Raw genomic sequence first — 17,900 nt, 5'->3', positions numbered from 1 at the left:
GTTGATTTCCTATTTTGTGCAACAAAGTTTATGGATTTTTCTTGTTCAAATATCTTATTTCATCTTAAATATCATGTATTTTTTATTATTAGCACATATTTACACTTTGTTCTTCATTAGTGCAAAAACATAATATTCTTTTTTGTAAGATGTGTCATTAAATTGTACACATCCAATGATTAGAACAAAAATATTATGTTTTACCTTATAAATAATGTTATTTGATTTTTTGTTGTTTCATTAGGTTGATTCACATTGAATACTTTGAAATTATACTTTTTGAAAAGTGAAGAAAAATCTTATTGTTGACGCGGTTTTTCTCCAACAGTGAATTATATGAACAACTAAGATGGATTAGTGCTTAATGGTAAATCGTAATAAGAAAATGATAATACTCAATGATGCTGGCAATCAATTATCAAGAGAAGAAAAATGATTACCCCTTTTTATATGGTTTGGAGGGTAAAATCCCCCTAGTCCACGAGTCAATATTATTACTGTTTCTCTATCTTGCTATTTTTGCAGAGTATTTTCCTTACAGGAAGAATCCAACCCTTTGCACTACTATAGGTCTTGGTATTTATAGGAGAGTGATCTCGGAGTAAGCATTATCTCTTTATCCTTCACGTCATCTCTGTGACACTGATGATTAATATCTAAACCTTTCATTGAAGTGTGGTCTAATCAATGGTAAAAATGGATAATGGGTCGCATGGCCTAAATCAGGTGTGGGATGTCTGATCACACATGTTTATATTGCATATCCGGGAATTCGGGAATAAAACAAACACGTGATGTATGTTATATGCACGTTTATATTGCATGGTTGACTTTATAAAGATACTGGGGTATGTCAGGCCTCTGATGTACCACAAGCTTAATGTAGTGCTAGCTCGTGCCTTTTGATGTCGTGTTTACACAATGGCTCCAAGTGATAAGCAGCTAAACGATTCATCAGTTCGAGCTATTCGTCCAGGGAATCGTTCCAGGTTTCCTTGAATGAATGGTGAACACGTGGCATACTGGTTATGGCTTTTTATTAGTTCGCTTATCCCGAGCTGCCTCAACAAGGTACGTGTTGATACTCAGGGCGTACATTTGCCCCCCAAGCCCCTGCCCGTGATCTATGATGTCATTTTTGTCTTTCACGGTGGGGCTTTTAAAATTCCTTTTCGATTATCCAGACCCTATGCGTTACTTGAGTATCGGACACGTGGAACGCTGTGATTGGCGCTGTTCGGGTTTCGAGGATCGTATTAAATGGCCTGGCCATCTTTTTTCCACTTTTTCATCTTTCGAGTTATGACCCTCGTATCTCGCATTAATTTGATCGGACAATCCTCGTTTCCTCATGCCTCTTACGTATAAATAAGGTTGGCAATTTTTAGTACTTATCACCCTTCATTCGAAATTTTCCTTTATCTTCTCTCTTTTGAAATTTAAAAAGCTCTTCTTCTTATTTTTCTGCTTATAATCCCAGAAATCCCCATACTCTTGCCACAAAAACCTTTCAGAAGTCCAGCCTTAAGGAATCTTCCAAGACTCCTACTTCTACGCTGCCAGCAACCTTCGTTTGGAAAATACATAGTAAGTTTCCTACTCATTGTATGTTTTGATTTCCCTTTTTCTTTGTTATGCAAACCTACATCTCATAGTCGTAAACAGTAGGTTGTTTCTGACTGGCTTTTGGAGCATAGATTCTGATTCTAGGCGTATTGAGTAGACCCAAAATTTGTCTAGGATGGTGATGTTCACAACTAGGTAATTTCTGAGTAAATTTCTAGGTAATATTTCTGGGTAAATTTAGGAAATACCCATTCAAGATATGGAAGATGAGAGGTTTTTAGGGTGTAAAACCGGGTAGCTTAGGGATCACGCTTCCTAGGTGGTTTTTCTCTCAAAACCTCTCCCCCAAGGCAAGTAATAATCTGACCCTCCTGACACAAGATCCCTGAATATCAGGGATTCGTTGGAAACTTGGGCGTGTATCCCTGGCAGCGCATGGCTTCACACCGCAGGCTGAGATTACCTCAGCTCATGCATGAAAAACCCTTGTTCTTGTTTGTCCTTTCATAGCTTTTAGGTCGCCTACTAAGTTTTTCATCGTTCTTGTTCGCTAGGCGATCAGATGGGGACCAAAAGGAATGTGTCTAAGAAAAGCGCGGCCGACTCGTCATCCCAGCAATCCAGCAGAGGGAAGGAGGTCGCAGTGGAGTTTCCCATCCCCCAGTTCAGTCCCACAGTGGAGAAGGAGATTGAGGTGGGACTTGATGCTTTCTTTGAGGCTGAGAGGATAGCCTCGAAGATCACGACCCAAGGGAGGGTCAACAAGATAATGTTTCCCCATAACATCGAGGTTGGGATCGGCGTCCTTATTGCCTGACCTCCCTTCGAGGGCAAAAGGATTTGCGCACCCCTCGATGAAGACTTCGCGGCCTGGAGCGATGAGCATCTCAGGGTCGGGGCCTTCCTCCCCCTAGATCAGTACTTTGCCGACTTTCTCAATTACGTGAAGTTGGCACCATTTCAACTTCCTCCGAATTCCTATCGTCTGCTGGTGGGGCTGAGGTATCTTTTTCTGAAGCACGAGTGGGAGGTCCCTACCTTGGCAGACATCCTCTACTTCTTCTATCTCAAGGTCAGCCCGGATCAAAGGGGACGAGGCGATGGCTTCTACTACCTGACCCACTTCTCGAACTCATCCACAGTAATCGAACTTCCCAGCCATCCAAATGACTTCAAAGATCAATTATTTATGTCGAATGGGTTTCGCAACTTCAAATACCATTACTCCAACCGTTCTCGTAAGCTTTCTTTCTATCTTTAGCTCGCGCAATCTTTATTACCTTTTTCTTTCTGTCTTTTCGCGTGTATACTGACTGGAGCATCATCATGTAGCCATTTTTGTGAGGACAGCCAGATCCATGACCCTTGGGGGTCAATATGATACCCTGGCGGGGCTCCCGCCCAGTGAGAAGGACTACCACCAGCTCGTGTCTAATGACACGATATTGGCATGTAAGTTAATCTCTGCAGGCCAAACTCTGGCCTTGAGGAGGACGCAAGTCAATCATCCAGTAGCCCGCGTGCTGGTGCCTATTCCCGAGGGCGATGCTGCGGCCGACGGTGGCGACGAGCAGAAAGAGGAGGCCAAGGTGCTGCTCGTGCGGAAGAGACGAGCTCCAGAGGCTACTGGGGACCCTGATTTAGACCGAGCTCAGTCAGGGGCAGTAGCAGGCCCCTCCGACCAAGGTAACCCATACCCCTTTCGGGACCTAGATAGGGCAGCCGCAGACCTTAGGCTAGTTAGGTTTAACCCAAACCAGCTCGTGCACCGCCACCAAAACGACCCAGACCGAGACATAACCTTGCTCCAATGCGTAGACCAATTAGTACTTCATCATGACATGGGTCATCCTAGGGGTACTGTAGTGGTGGACAACACTTTGTCTTTTAGGTCGACCTTTTTTAAGGAGTATGGGACTAACCTTAGGTTGTGGCCCTCCCTTCTCGAGGGTATATTCGCTCCTGGACTTAGGCAATACATGGAAGAATCCAGTCCCGAGGTAGAGCCTGACCCGAAACCTCCCCTAATCCAAGAAGTGGTTGATTTAGACTTTCCTTCCCCTGTATCAACTTCGAGACCGGAGTTCGTGGAAATAGACTCTTCCTCTAGCTCGGAGGGTAGGATTTTTGCTACTTCGTATGTATTTACTATTAATATATATATATTTTAAGAACGAATATGCATTCTCAACGCATTCCCCATTCTTTTTTTTTTCAGGCGAGGAGATGGCACAGAGAGGGGAACCTGACATCCGCTTGATGTTCCAAGAAGGGAGATCTTGCGAGGGTCCCCTTATCAAGAGGCTTCGGCCTACTTCAAAGAAAACACCGCCCCCAGCTGCGACTGCCTCCCAATCCCCGGCTAAGGGGAAAGGCTCGGGCTCAGGAGCTCTGCCCGCCGCAGCCCCGGAGAAAAGAGGTCTGACTGCACCCCTTCCTCGCCTTCCTCCTCCTCCTGCTGGGGAACCGGTAGCACCGGTTGGTCCCAAGCTCCAGTGGTCCTTGTCGCCACTGTTTCGCATCCCCGTCAACCCCAAGGATCTGGAGCTGATTCCAGACACCTTTCGGGGGACCGTCTTCGAGACAGCGAACTACTAAGTGGAGCATTTTTATAAGGACAAGCCCAACGACCTGAGGGCGATTGAGGAGAGGAGCCCAGAGAATGTCATGGAGTCTGCCTTGGGGATGAACCTCACAGTAAGCATTTTCCCTAACCTTGCTTTTATTATATGTATTTTATTTTTCTGGTATGTGCCTAACTGTTTCTTTGCTTTTTGTAGGCAGTCTTGGCTCAACACCGCAGCATATCTCGGGCCAGGGCCATGAACGAAGAACTCAAGGCCGAGTTAACTGCGGCCCAAGTTGCTCCCGCCGCCTCTCAACAAAGCGAATAGAGCACCAAGGCTACTTTGGTTGTGGCCCGTGTGAGTGAACTGGCAGCGAAGGCCGCTTTAACCACTGCCCGAGAAGGCGAGCAGGAGACGAAGGCAGACTCGGTAGCCCTTCAAGCCGAGCTCGAGGGGGCCAAGGAAAAACTGCTGGAGGTCGAGGTGGCCATTCTGGAGGAGAAGAAGGCATCAACGTCCTCCATGGAGAGTATGCTATACCACTGTTGGGCCTTCAACCAGGACAGCAACTTCTTCTTCATGGCCTTTGACGCATGGGGGCACTACCTCAATAAGTTCAAAGTTCGGCTGCAACAGGAGCTGCAGGCGCTAACTGAGACCAGGGAGACTTCTACTGTGGGCGAGCAGAAGACTAAGGAGGTGACATCCTCAAAACGGCCTGGGGGAGCCTAGATTTTTTTTTTGTTTGTATTTTTGCTTTTATTTACTTCTGTTTGTAAATACTAAGCACGAGGTTATTCTCCTCGAGACAATTTATATGTATTAATTTTAGTTATTTCAAGTTTTATTTGTTCTTCAATCTTTTCTCATTTTTTATGATGTGTTCGGTAGAAACTTAGTTCGCGTTAGTTTTATCAACACCTCATGTTTTTTAGAAAAACAATGGTTAATCAATTTAACCAACTTCTAAGTTTTGGAACCTGGTCGTGTCCAGGATACTTAATTTTAAAAACTTAGTTCGCGTTAGTTTTATCGACACCTCGTGTTTTTTTAGAAAAACACTGGTTAATCAATTTAAGCAACTTCTAAGTTTTGAAACCTGGTCGTGTCCATAATACTTAATTTTGAAAAATTAGTTCGCGTTAGTTTTATCGACACCTCGTGTTTTTTTAGAAAAACACTGGTTAATCAATTTAACCAACTTCTAAGTTTTGGAACCTGGTCGTGTCCAGGATACTTAATTTTAAAAACTTAGTTCACATTAGTTTTATCAACACCTCGTGTTTTTTAGAAAAACACTGGTTAATCAATTTAACCAACTTCTAAGTTTTGGAACCTGGTCGTGTCCAAGATACTTAATTTTAAAAACTTAGTTCGCGTTAGTTTTATCGACACCTCGTGTTTTTTAGAAAAACACTGGTTAATCAATTTAACCAACTTCTAAGTTTTGGAACCTGATCGTGTCCAGGATACTTAATTTTAAAAACTTAGTTCGCGTTAGTTTTATCGACACCTCGTGTTTTTTAGAAAAACACTGGTTAATCAATTTAACCAACTTCTAAGTTTTGTCTAGGATACTTAATTTTAAAATCTTAGTTCGTGTTAGTTTTATCGACACCTCGTGTTTTTTTAGAAAAACACTAGTTAATCAATTTAACAAACTTCTAAGTTTTGGAACCTGGTCGTGTCCAGGATACTTAATTTTAAAAACGTAGTTCGCGTTAGTTTTATTGACACCTTGTGTTTTTTAGAAAAACACTGGTTAATCAATTTAACCAACTTCTAAGTTTTGGAACCTGGTTGGGTGATCTGCCCCCACCCCCCAAGTAATCAGAAAGTGGACTTGCTTGGTTACTTTGAACTAATCATACAAACAAAATCGTACATAGACACAAATGAAACCATAAACCATTTTTTTATATAGTAAATTGGATTTTATATGCAAGCCTTACATACAGGAGCGATTTGATCACTGATAATACTTTCTCAAATGCGCAGCATTCCAGGTCAGTGGCACCATTTCTCCATTAAGCCGGGCCAATTTGAAAGTACTTTCCTGTATGATTTCGATGATCTGATAGGGCCCTTCCCAACTTGGGCCTAAGACGCCATCTTTGGGGTCCTTGCCCGCCAGAAACACCCTTCGGAGTACTAGGTCTCTTAATCCAAATGCATGCCTCTTTACCTTTGAATTAAAATAACGAGTGATTTTTTGCTGGTAATGCGCAAGCTGTAGCTGTGAATCTTCTCGCTTTTCACCAATCAGGTCGAGGGATGCGCTGAGCAATTTGTCATTCTGCTCCTGGCTGAAGGCCTGGACCCTGTGCGAGGCTATCTTTGTTTCGACAGGAAGAACGGCCTCACTCCCGAAAGTCAGGGAAAAAGGGGTGTGCCCCGTCAAAGTTCGATGCGAGGTCTGATACACCCACAGCACCTGCGGGAGCTGCTCGGTCCAAACTCCCTTGGCCTCGTCCAACCTCTTTTTAAGGCTTGCCTTGAGCGTCTTGTTCACAGCCTCGACCTGCCCATTAGCCTAGGGGTAGGCCACTGAGGAAAAACTCTTAATTATGCCGTGTCTTTCGCAAAATTCGGTGAAGAGGTCGCTATCAAACTAGGTTCCATTGTCTGACACGATCTTCCTTGGCAGCCCAAACCGGCAGACAATATTCTTAACCACAAAATCGAGGACTCTCTTTGACGTTATTGTTTCCAAGGGCTCTGCTTCTGCCCACTTCGTGAAGTAGTCAATGGCCACTACTGCATAGCGAACTCCTCTTTTTCCCGTGGGTAGGGCTCCAACTAAGTCAATCCCCCAGACTGCAAATGGCCATGGGGACGAGATCATCTTCAGCTCGACTGGTGGAGCTCGGGCGATCATGGCGAACCGTTGGCACTTGTTAGGGTGGGCCAATAATATCCTTTGATAGGGTGGGCCAATAATATCCTTGCCTCAACATCTTTAAGGCCAGGTTTTTCCCCCCAGCGTGATCTCCACAAATACCTTCATGCACCTCCTGCAAAATAGTTTTAGCCTCCTCCGGCAGAACACATCGCAGAAGAGGCAGAGACAGGCCACGCCAGTACAACGTTCCGTCTATGACTATATACCTCGAAGCTTGATAGAGTATCTTCCTTGTGTTATTTCGTTCATCGGGTAACTTCCCTGTTGTAAGGTACTCGACTATAGGCGTCATCTAGGTTGGCCTGGCATCAATCATCTCGATCTCCCTTGTATCCTCTATCATGCTTGGTCTTTCCAAGAATTCCACCGGTATCAGGCTCAAGGTCTCGGCTTCCCTGGAGGTGGCGAGTTTTGCTAGGGCATCAGCATTGGCGTTCTACTCGCGAGGGATCCGCCCGACTAGGCTGTACTCAAATTCGGACAGCTCCTTCTTTACCTTGGCCAGGTAGGCCACCATCTTGGTTTACCGTGCTTGGTATTCCCATAATACTTGGCTTACCACAAGTTGGGAATCGTTGTAGCACTGGATGGCCCTGGCCTTCAGCTCCTTGGCCACCCTAAGCCCAGCCAATAGAGCTTTGTACTTGGCCTCGTTGTTGGATGCCTCGAATCTGAATCATAACGCGGAGTGGAAACGATGTCCCTCCGGGGATATCAAAATGATTCCAGCTCCGGACCCGTTCTCGTTAGACAAACCATCCACTAAGATCCTCCACAACGCCTGCACCGGCTCTTCCCCCGGTTCCTCTTGGAGTCCAGTGCATTCAGCCATGAAATCAGCCAGCGCTTGGCTTTTGATTGCAGTCTGTGGTACGTACAGAATTTCGAATTGGCTGAGCTCGATGGCCCATTTCAAAAGACATCCCGATGCCTCAGGTTTCTGTAGTACCTGCCTTAAAGGTTGATTGGTTATGACATGGATTGAATGGGACTGGAAATACAGCCTAAGCTTTCTGGAGGCCGTGATAAGGCAAAAAGCCATTTTTTTCATCAACGGATATCGAGATTCAGCTCCGAGGAGCCTTTTGCTAATGTAATAGACTGGCTTTTGAGCCCAGTCCTCTTCCTGGACCAGCACGGCGCTAGCCGCATCTTCTGTAACAGCTAAGTAAAGAAAAAGAGGCTCTTTTGCCTTTGGCTTGGACAACACGGGCGGCTCGGCTAAATGTGCTTTTAGGTCGAGGAAGGCCCGCTCACACTCTTCGGTTCACTCAAACTTTTTATTCCCCCGAAGTAGGTTATAGAATGGCAAACACTTGTCGGTAGATTTGAAATGAACCGATTAAGGGCTACCACCCTTCCTGTCAGACTCTGAACGTCTTTTCGTGACTGGGGTGATGGCATTTCGAGTAGCAATCTGATTTTATCTGGGTTCGCCTCTATTCCTCTGGTGTTGACTATGAAACCCATAAATTTTCCGAAATCCACCCCGAATGTACATTTTTGGGGATTCAACCTCATACCATACTTCCTTAGGATCTCAAAACACTCCCTCAGATCGGGAACATGGTCATCGGCAGTTTTTGACTTGACCAACATGTCGTCAACATACACTTCCATGTTTTTCCCGATCTAATTAGCGAACATTCTATTGACCAATCTCTAAAGCTTCGGCGTTCTTCAGCCCGAAGGGCATGACTCTATAACAATAAACATTGGTTGGGGTCATGAAGCTGGTATGCTCCTGGTCTGCGGGATTCATAACAATCTGGTTGTAACCAGAGTACGCATCCATGAAGGACATGAGCTCGTTTCCTGCTGTGGCATCCACCAACTATTCAATTCTTGGTAAAGGGAAGCAATCCTTGGGACATGCTTTATTCAGGTCAGAAAAGTCGATACAGGTCCGACATTTTCCGTTAGGTTTTGGGACCAGAACAGGATTGGCGACCTAGATCGGGTATTTTGCCTCGCGGATAAAACCGCATTTTAAAAGTCGAGCAACTTTCTCTTCCAGGGCCGCAGCTCGGGTCGTGCCCAGACGCCTCTGTTTCTGCGACTTCGCTGGCATGCTTTTGTCCAAGTTGAGGGTATGCATGATGATGCTCGGGCTGATCCCCACCATGTCTTCATGAGACCATGCGAAAATGTCTAGATTTCCTTGCAAAAATTTCAGCAGCTCCGCCTTTCTCTCATCACCAAGGTTTTTCCCGAGCCTAACCACCCTCGAAGGGTCTTTAGGATCGATATTTATCTCTTCGATAGCCTGGAGCTCAGACCTATCTTTTCTAATTCTAGGGTCGATATCGTCATTCAAGGTGGTACCCATGCCTTCGGCTGGCTGAGATTCCTTTATCCCAAGGCTAGCTCTCACCTCCTGGGGTTCCTCGCTTCCGCCCCTTAATGGCCATTGTCTGCTGCCCGAGTTGTGATTTTCCCTTCATGGAAATGCTATAGTATTCCCTGGCAGCAAGCTGATCACCTCGGACCGTACATATCCCCGTAGAGGAGGGGAATTTGACCACGAGGTGGCGGATAGAAGTTATGGCTTCAAATGCCATCAACGTAGGCCGACCCAAAATTGTGTTGTATACAGTGGGACAGTCGATGACCACAAACTCGAGGAGCTTGGAGACAGTTCGGGGTCCCTCTCCCAAGGTTATTACTAACTCAATCGTACCTATTGATGCCGACCCTTCGCCAGAGAACCCATACAGCATGATGGAGGTGGCCTTCAATTCGGCCACCGACAACCCCATTTTTTCTAGCGTGGACCGAAACAACAAGTTCACCGAACTCCCATTATCAACTAGTATCCTCCTGACTCTCCGATTGGCAAGCTGGGCGGTTATAACTTGAGGATCGTTATGTGGGAACTGGACATGACTAGCATCTTCTTCGGTGCAACTGATTGGTTGTCTCTCCAATCGCTGTTGTTTGGGTATGGGCTGCTCTGGGACAAATTCGATTTCGTTATGAGACTTCAATTCATTGATGTATATTTTCTGAGCACCTCTGCTCGAGCCTGCCAGATGGGGGCCTCCAGAAATGGTGGTTATCCCTCCTCCTATTATTGGAGGAGGGAGGTCCTGTCTCGCCTGGGCTCCGGTCAGATTTGTTGGGACTTCCGGAGCTGATTGAACGCTTCGCCTGGCGTGCTGATTAGGAGTGACCTGATTCCGAGCATACTGAGCCAAGGGTCCGACCCGAATGAGTGTCTCGATCTCATCCTTCAAATTCCTGCAATCATTGGTGTTGTGACCGATGTCGTTGTGGAATCGACAGAATTTGGAAGGGTCTCTCTTAGCCTTCTGATTTTTCAAGGGCTCTGGCTTTTGCCAGGGAAGGCGGGCAGAATTTGCTAGGAAAATGTACTCCCTAGTGTTTGTGAGGTCGGTATAAACCACGTAGACCGATTTGAACTTTTCCACGGGCTTGTTCTTCTTTGGACCGTGCTGGCCACCCTCGTCGTTTCCCTTTCTCTTGCTTCCACCCCGTTGGTTATTCTGGGCAACGATCTAAGTCGTATTTACGACATCCATTTCCGCTCCAACGGGTTGGTTAGGGATTTGGCTGGTTCCCGCAATCGATGCTCGTGCTTCTTCCAAGTTTATCCATTCCTGGGCCTTGTTCAAGAATTCATCCACAGTGCTGACACCTTTCCTCTGGATTTCTTTCCACAGCTCGCCCCCAACAAGGATTCCAGTTTTCATAGCCATGAGTTTGGAACTTTCGTCTGTGTCCCTAGCTCGGGCTGCAACGTTTGCGAACCTGCTCAGATAAGCTTTTAAGGGTTCCCCAGGCTATTGCTTCACGTTTTCCAAGGTATCCGCTTTGATGCGAACCGCTTGAAAGGCTCAGAATGCCCTCTTGAAATCGGCAGAGAAATTCCTCCATGAGTTGATCGACTATTTCTTACATTGCTTGAACCATTGCCTGGCTGGCCCAATCAGAGTTGAAGGGAATATCATGCATCTCAGCTTGGGACCGATATTATGGGCCATCATCAGGGTATTGAACATCCCCAAATGATCTGACGGATCTCCGTCTCCATCGAATTTGGATAGATGGGGCATCCTGAAACCCGACGGGTGTGCCGTTACTGCGATGTTGGGGGCAAAAAGCTTGAGCTCGTCCCCCGAGTCGTATTCGTCTTTTCCCTTCTCTGACAGGAGCCTCTTCATTAGTTCCTCCATCTGAGCTAACCTTTCGAGGGTTTGGTCTTTGATCCCTGGGTTGTTCTAGGGTTGCTAAAAAACTCTCGTCCCATTGTACTCGTTAGGCAGGTTATTGTCCCTCCAAGCTTGAGCTTGGTTTGATGGGACATTCCTGTTGTCATGTATTTCGGAAGGATCATCCTCTCAGCGAGCACGACTTTCATTTCTGGCCGGCTCTCCCCTCTGCGAGTTGAGGCGATCTCGAAGGTCGGTCTGTGTGGCAGCCCGAGGGCTTTGTGCCGAACTTAGATGATTTTGTAGGTCTCCACCAGATCTGCCACTTTGGCGGCTTTTGGTCCAATAACTCCCATTGGAAAAGCTCAGAGCCTGCTATCGAGGGAGAGGATCTGGGCATTTCCATGTGCTCGCGGGTGATGAGCAGGAACGGCGGGAGGAGGATTCCTCCTGCTGTTCCTGTATGCAAGAATATCTCGAGCAGGATGAGGAGGAGATGGATATCTTATCGGCGAAGGGGGATGCCTAACTGGTGAAGCAATCCTAGTCCTGTCTGGCCGGACCAAACTAGCTCGCGGTCGCTCTATCCCACCGCCTCCAGCTCTCTGCGCTGGGCAATCTGACCGCGACACGGGAGGGCTGGTCGGATCAGGTTGCCCACATGAGCTCTCCCTGGACCTCCTACGCGAGTTGCCACGAGCTCTCCTGGGTGCGTTCGATGGTGGAGCCGAACTTTGAGTTGAAGTTTTGACTGACCAGCTGACTCGCCGATGGGCCCTAGGAAAATCATCAAACATGGTTTCCTGGTGATGGTGCGACATGGGCGCAGAACTCGGGGTTGAGGTTTTAACCGATCGATTGGGCCTGGGCCGACTATCCCAGCGGGACTTATGAGTTCTGCTTTGCCTCTTTCCGACGTTAACGTCGGTTGCAAGAGGGGGTAGCCGAGCCAAGACTTCCTCGATTTGCTTATTTGCCTTGGCTAGATGACTCCTCAACTGCATGTTTTCCATTTCTACCGCCGTCAGGTAACCTGGGTTCAGATTTGGAGGTAAGGGCGCTGAACTCCCAGTGTCGTCATGGTCCATCGGTTGTTTCCCTGATCGTTGCTGGATCTCCGGGTCTTGTTCATTGGATACAGCGGTATGGTGAGCCTCCTGCCCACCATGTTGATCCGCCTTGTTACCATGCCTCGAACGAGTGACCACCATGATCAAGTTTTTGTTATAGCACTAATCTAAATCCTCTCAATGAAAGCACCAAACTGTTGATGCGGTTTTTCGCCAATAGTGAATTATATGAATAACTAGGATGGATTAGTGCTTAATGGTAAACCGTAATAAGAAAATGATAATACTCAAGGATGCTGGCAATCAATTATCAAGAGAAGAAAAATGATCACCCCTTTTTACGTGGTTCGGAGGGTAAAATCCCCTTAGTCCACGAGTCAATATTATTATTGTTTCTCTCTCTTGCTATTTTTAAAGAGTAATTTCCTTACAAGAAGAATCCAACCCTTTGCACTACCCCAAGGTCTTGGTATTTATAGGAGAATGATCTCTAAGTAGGCATTGGGGCCATCCCATGATCTCTTTATCCTTCACGTCATCTCTGTGACACTGATGATTAATATATAAACCTTTCATTGAAGTGTGGTCTAATCAGTAGGTAAAAATGGATAATGGGCCACATGGCCTAAATCAGGTGTGGGATGGCTGATCACGCACATTTATATTGCGTATCTGGGAATTCAGGAATAAAACAGACACGTGATGTCTGTTATATGCACGTTTATATTACGTGGTTGACTTTATAAAGATCCTAGGGTATGTCAGGCCTCTGATGTACCACGAGCTTAATGTAGTGCTAGCTCGTGCCTTTTGATGTTGTGTTTACACGATGGCTCCAAGTGATAAGCAGCTAAACGATCCATCAGTTCGAGCTATTCATCCAGGGGATCGTTCCAGGTTTCCCTGAATGAATGGTGAACATGTGGCATACTGCTTATGGCTTTTTATTAGTTCGCTTCTCCGAAGCTGCCTCAACAAGGTACGTGCTGATACTCAGGGCGTACACTTATCTTTTTAGAAGTAATTTGTGCTTAAAATTATAAATCTATTTGGAAAATAATAGTTTGATTTATTTTAACTATCACTAAAACTTGGGAATCAATGTACTTATAAATATTATTAAACTTATATTTTGTGGATTCTAATACCTTAATAATCTTCTTTTACTATCTTGATTTCTACTTTTAATTTATTTTTATTTATTGTCTTAAATTTCTTTATTATTGTCTCTTATTTGAGTTTCTTGTCACAAATTATCATCAATCTTTGGAACTAGGTTAGAATTTATTAATTTTGATTTAAAATAGTTTTCTTTTCGATTTTAGACAACTCATTTGGGTTCGATCTCGTGCTTACACGAACACTATATTTCATATACGATTCATGCCCTTGCGAGTTATAAATATCTAAAACATACCCGTTTTGGGTCCATCACATAACATATAAATTCATAAACTTTCTTGGCGCTCATCTAGATCGTTAATCGCTCATGGGACACCCTGCGTCATACATGCCTAGACATCAAAACTTCCCACATCACTGTGTGTGCTAAGGAGAAACCTTATTGCCTACCTTAAAGGGGAAAAGTAAGGGGTGAGCTAAAAGCCTAGTAAGTAGGTACAAACAAGCATACAACAATTATAGAAACACAAGGAAAACTACATACATATCGTAAACTCATGTCAATATCATATCATATTCACATCATAGTCATATCATAATCATAAGACTTCTTAATCATAAGCATAATCATACATCATGTGACAATGGAAGCCCATTGTCCATGTCACAGCGTGAGGTAACCTTCAAAAGCATAAACCGGTAAGACCTCCTCTTTGAGGTAAACATGAACTCTTGTCCTCGAATAACCTCGACGCGTCCGCCCTATGAATTACGTCATATCCTTAGTAACTCATTTGTTGTGTCGCGTTCAGCATGATAATAACCTATTTCTTTTCATACAACATACAAGAAGACATACAACAAATCCTAACATAACATAGTAACTCATACTTTTCATAACACTTTAGCTTACCATAGCTCATACTTTCCATAATACAATAGCTCTTGCAACGTATTAGTTCATACTTTTCATAACATATTTCATAGAAAATTCTAGGTAACTTCCTTACCTCAACTCCAACCAAAAATAAAGTGCGGGGTACGTCACAACGAGCCTAAAAACCATAATCAACGTTCATCTTAAAAATCATGTAGGATTACACAAGAGCCTAACATACATACCCCACGTGTGCATGGACCATGCACACGTGGCATGTGTTACACCACACTACAAACATTCAATAATTTCACATAAAATCATAAAGGAATAACTTTAAGTCTACTAGTGATTCCTTCATGTTTGCAAACTAAGAATCATACACTTAATTAAATGACATATATTTGAACGTAAAACTTAGCTTTCATGTAACATGCATACTTGGGATGGTTCTTAAAACTTGCGATGAAGTTGGTAATATTCACTCCTTTATTTTCTTGTCAACTTCACAAAAATTAAGCAAGCATAAAATAAATTGTCAATTTGATTATTACTACTCTATTAATTTAAGTCATACATTTTTCATTCATAATTTTTATTACAAAAATTTAATTTACCAAAATAATTCTTTAGCTTTAACTGTATAAAATAATAGTCTCATTTATTATTTAATAACAATTAGAAGAATGTGACAAAAAATTTGTAGTTACTTATAAATTAATTAACTTGGCATGATTAATTTGTTTGACACAAAAAAAAAAATTCCTTTTTATCTTGGCAACTAATTAACAAGACATGACATATTAATTTTTTTTTTTTAAAATAACATTTCTAGATCACAAAATTTTATATTTACGTCATAATATATAAATTTATATAAGTTGGAAAAGTCAAACTACATTCTCATTTATTAAATAAATTCTTTGGTCACCTTTTAAAAATAATTTTACTTAATTATTTTGTAAATAAAAAATTGCATAAATATAAATGAGAAAATACATATTTAAAGTGTGAAAAAATTATATTTTTCATGTATAAAATCTAAGGCATAAATTGTTAAAACATATATTTTATATATTTTACTTAAAAGAGACTTTTTCCATAAAACTAAAAATTTAAGCAAGAATAATATCACATAAATTTAAGGCATGAGTATTTCAAAACATAGTTTTGTCTATCTTTTTAATTAAAGGCAATTTTCTACAATACTAAACAAAATTCAGCAAGCAATAATATTCATAACTCAAAATTTTCTAATAAACCATGTCAACAAATTAATCTAGTATTCTCGGCAAAAGACTCACAACATGTACATGTTTTTAAATAAAATAAACCATAAGCATTGTTGGGTTCCAAATTTTACAACTTTTAAAATTAAAGTTTTAACACATGTTATTTTAAAGGTGCAAGAACACATGTAGTGATCCATTTTTTTTATTTGATATGTTTTACTTAATTGTTTGTTTATTAGAAAATAATTTGAATTGTTTGTTTTATGTGAATTAGGATTTAATTGATTTATTTGGAATAATTGTGTAACTTGTTTGTTTTATTATTAGTGCTGCATTTTTATTTAGTGTGACAAAATTATGTGATTAGATTTTGTTACATATATTTTTATTTAAGTGTGTGTGTGTGTGTGTGTGTGTGTGGGGGGGGGGGGGGGGGGGGGGGGGGGGGGTTGTTTTATGATTTTTTTTTAAATTAAGAAAATAAAAGGAAATGGGTTGGGTTGTCATCTTTTGGGATAAGATGACAAGGCTTATCTTTTGATTTGGTTCACATTGAGATAAGGGTTAGATGAGGTGTAAGGAGAGAGAATGGTGAGATTTAACTTAATTTGTGGGACATGAATTAAACTTTTCACACTGGAGTTATTTGCTTAGGGCTATGTTACTAGGGTTATAAATAGTTAAGAATGTGAATCTTGGATACCCATTTGGTGGCTACCGAAGCTTTGAGAGAAAGAGAGAGATGAGACACTACTACAAAACATCATTTTAGGACATTTTTTTAGGGCACTCACCTAGATGCGAGCCCTAAAAATAGCTCCTGAATTTTTTAGGGCTCGCGTTGCGAGTCCTAAAATCTATGTGTCTTAAAAGTTTGAATTTTTTTAACAAACACTTCCTTGACTTTTTAGGACACTCATTGCGAGTCCTTAAAGAATTTTTTTAGAACACGCGGTGCAAGCCCTAAAAACTTATGTGTGTCCTAAAAGTTTGAATTTTAAAAAATCACAAATTCCCTCAAATCACTCAATAATATAAAAAAAAAACACAAAAATCACTCAAATCACTCACTCACTCACTCTCTCTCTCTCTCTCTCTCTCCTTGTTCTCTCTCTCTCTCTCCCGAAGCTCCCCCTCTCTCTAGCTCGTCTCTGCCAGGCCAAATGGCCACCTTGTCGTCGCCGCCCATCGCCTCTCACCGCCCCCTGAAACCTCCAACCCCCGGAGCTCAACCCCTCATGCGCGACCTAAGGCCCTCAAAGTGCTTGTCGAAGTTTCTGCAATTTTGGGTTTTCCCAAACTTTTCGACCACTTTCCGGCAATCTTGAGCCACCATGAGATGAACCACAACCACCACCATCTTCCTTGCATCTTGCGCTTCAAAACCTACTAAAGAATCAAACCTAATGGCCACTGTGGAGTGGTGGCCCCGCCACTTACTCCAGCCATTCTTTTAGGACTTGCAACACGAATCCTAAAAAATCTCAGTTTTTAAGGCTCTCAAATAGAGAACTCGCGCCCTGCGAGTCCTAAAAACATTTTTAGGGCTCGCAAAGCAAGCCCTAAAAATCTTTTTTTGTAGTAGTGAGAGCACGAGAAAAGAAAGAAAAAGAGAGAAAGAAGGAGAAGAGGATTCAAAATCTCTAAGTATGTGTTCTTGTCTTGATTTTGGTTTTGGTTTTTGATCCTCTAAGATTAGGTTCCTCCTTCTCAATTCTAAGAAAATTGTTTCTCTTTTCGTTTGTGGTGTATTTTGAAATCCCTACGTGCTTAAGGATTGATTCGCTTTGTGTTCTTGAACACTACCAAGGAGGTAAAGGAATTCCCGAATTCCCTACCCTTTTGATGATTGGATGTTGATTTGATTCTTGTTTATGGTCATGTATTATTTTTTGATGTCTTGAGAAAATATGTCTATGTTTGACCTTATAGTTTTGAGGAATATGTGTATGGAAATGATCTTTTTATTATAAGCATGATTAGGTTTAATTAAAATATTGGAAACAATGGTACATCTTTGGGGTATAGGTTTCGACCATAGGTTGTATATGGGTTTTGGTATTTTTCTTTTATGTGATTATGTGTGTAAGATGCATCATGAGGATAAATGACTACTATATAGGTAGTTAAATATTTTCATAGTTTTTGTTTTGAGATATGTTGGTGCATGCTAGGTTTGTTAATAATATGAGAATAATTGTTGCCTTGCTTTGATGTTTGTGTAGCAACATGGTAAGTATATATTTGTGATGCCTAATATCATAATTTTGATAAGTATGCATGAAGGAAATGCAGGCAACTTCTGTGTTTGTTCTCCTTGAGGTTTCGACCATGACATTGTTTTAGGCACAGGTTTCTATTGTAAATTGATTCAAGCCATGATGAATATTTA

Source organism: Humulus lupulus, chromosome 5 (assembly GCF_963169125.1).
Source record: "Humulus lupulus chromosome 5, drHumLupu1.1, whole genome shotgun sequence".
Classification (NCBI taxonomy): Eukaryota; Viridiplantae; Streptophyta; class Magnoliopsida; order Rosales; family Cannabaceae; genus Humulus; species Humulus lupulus.
This window is presented reverse-complemented; position numbering follows the sequence as displayed.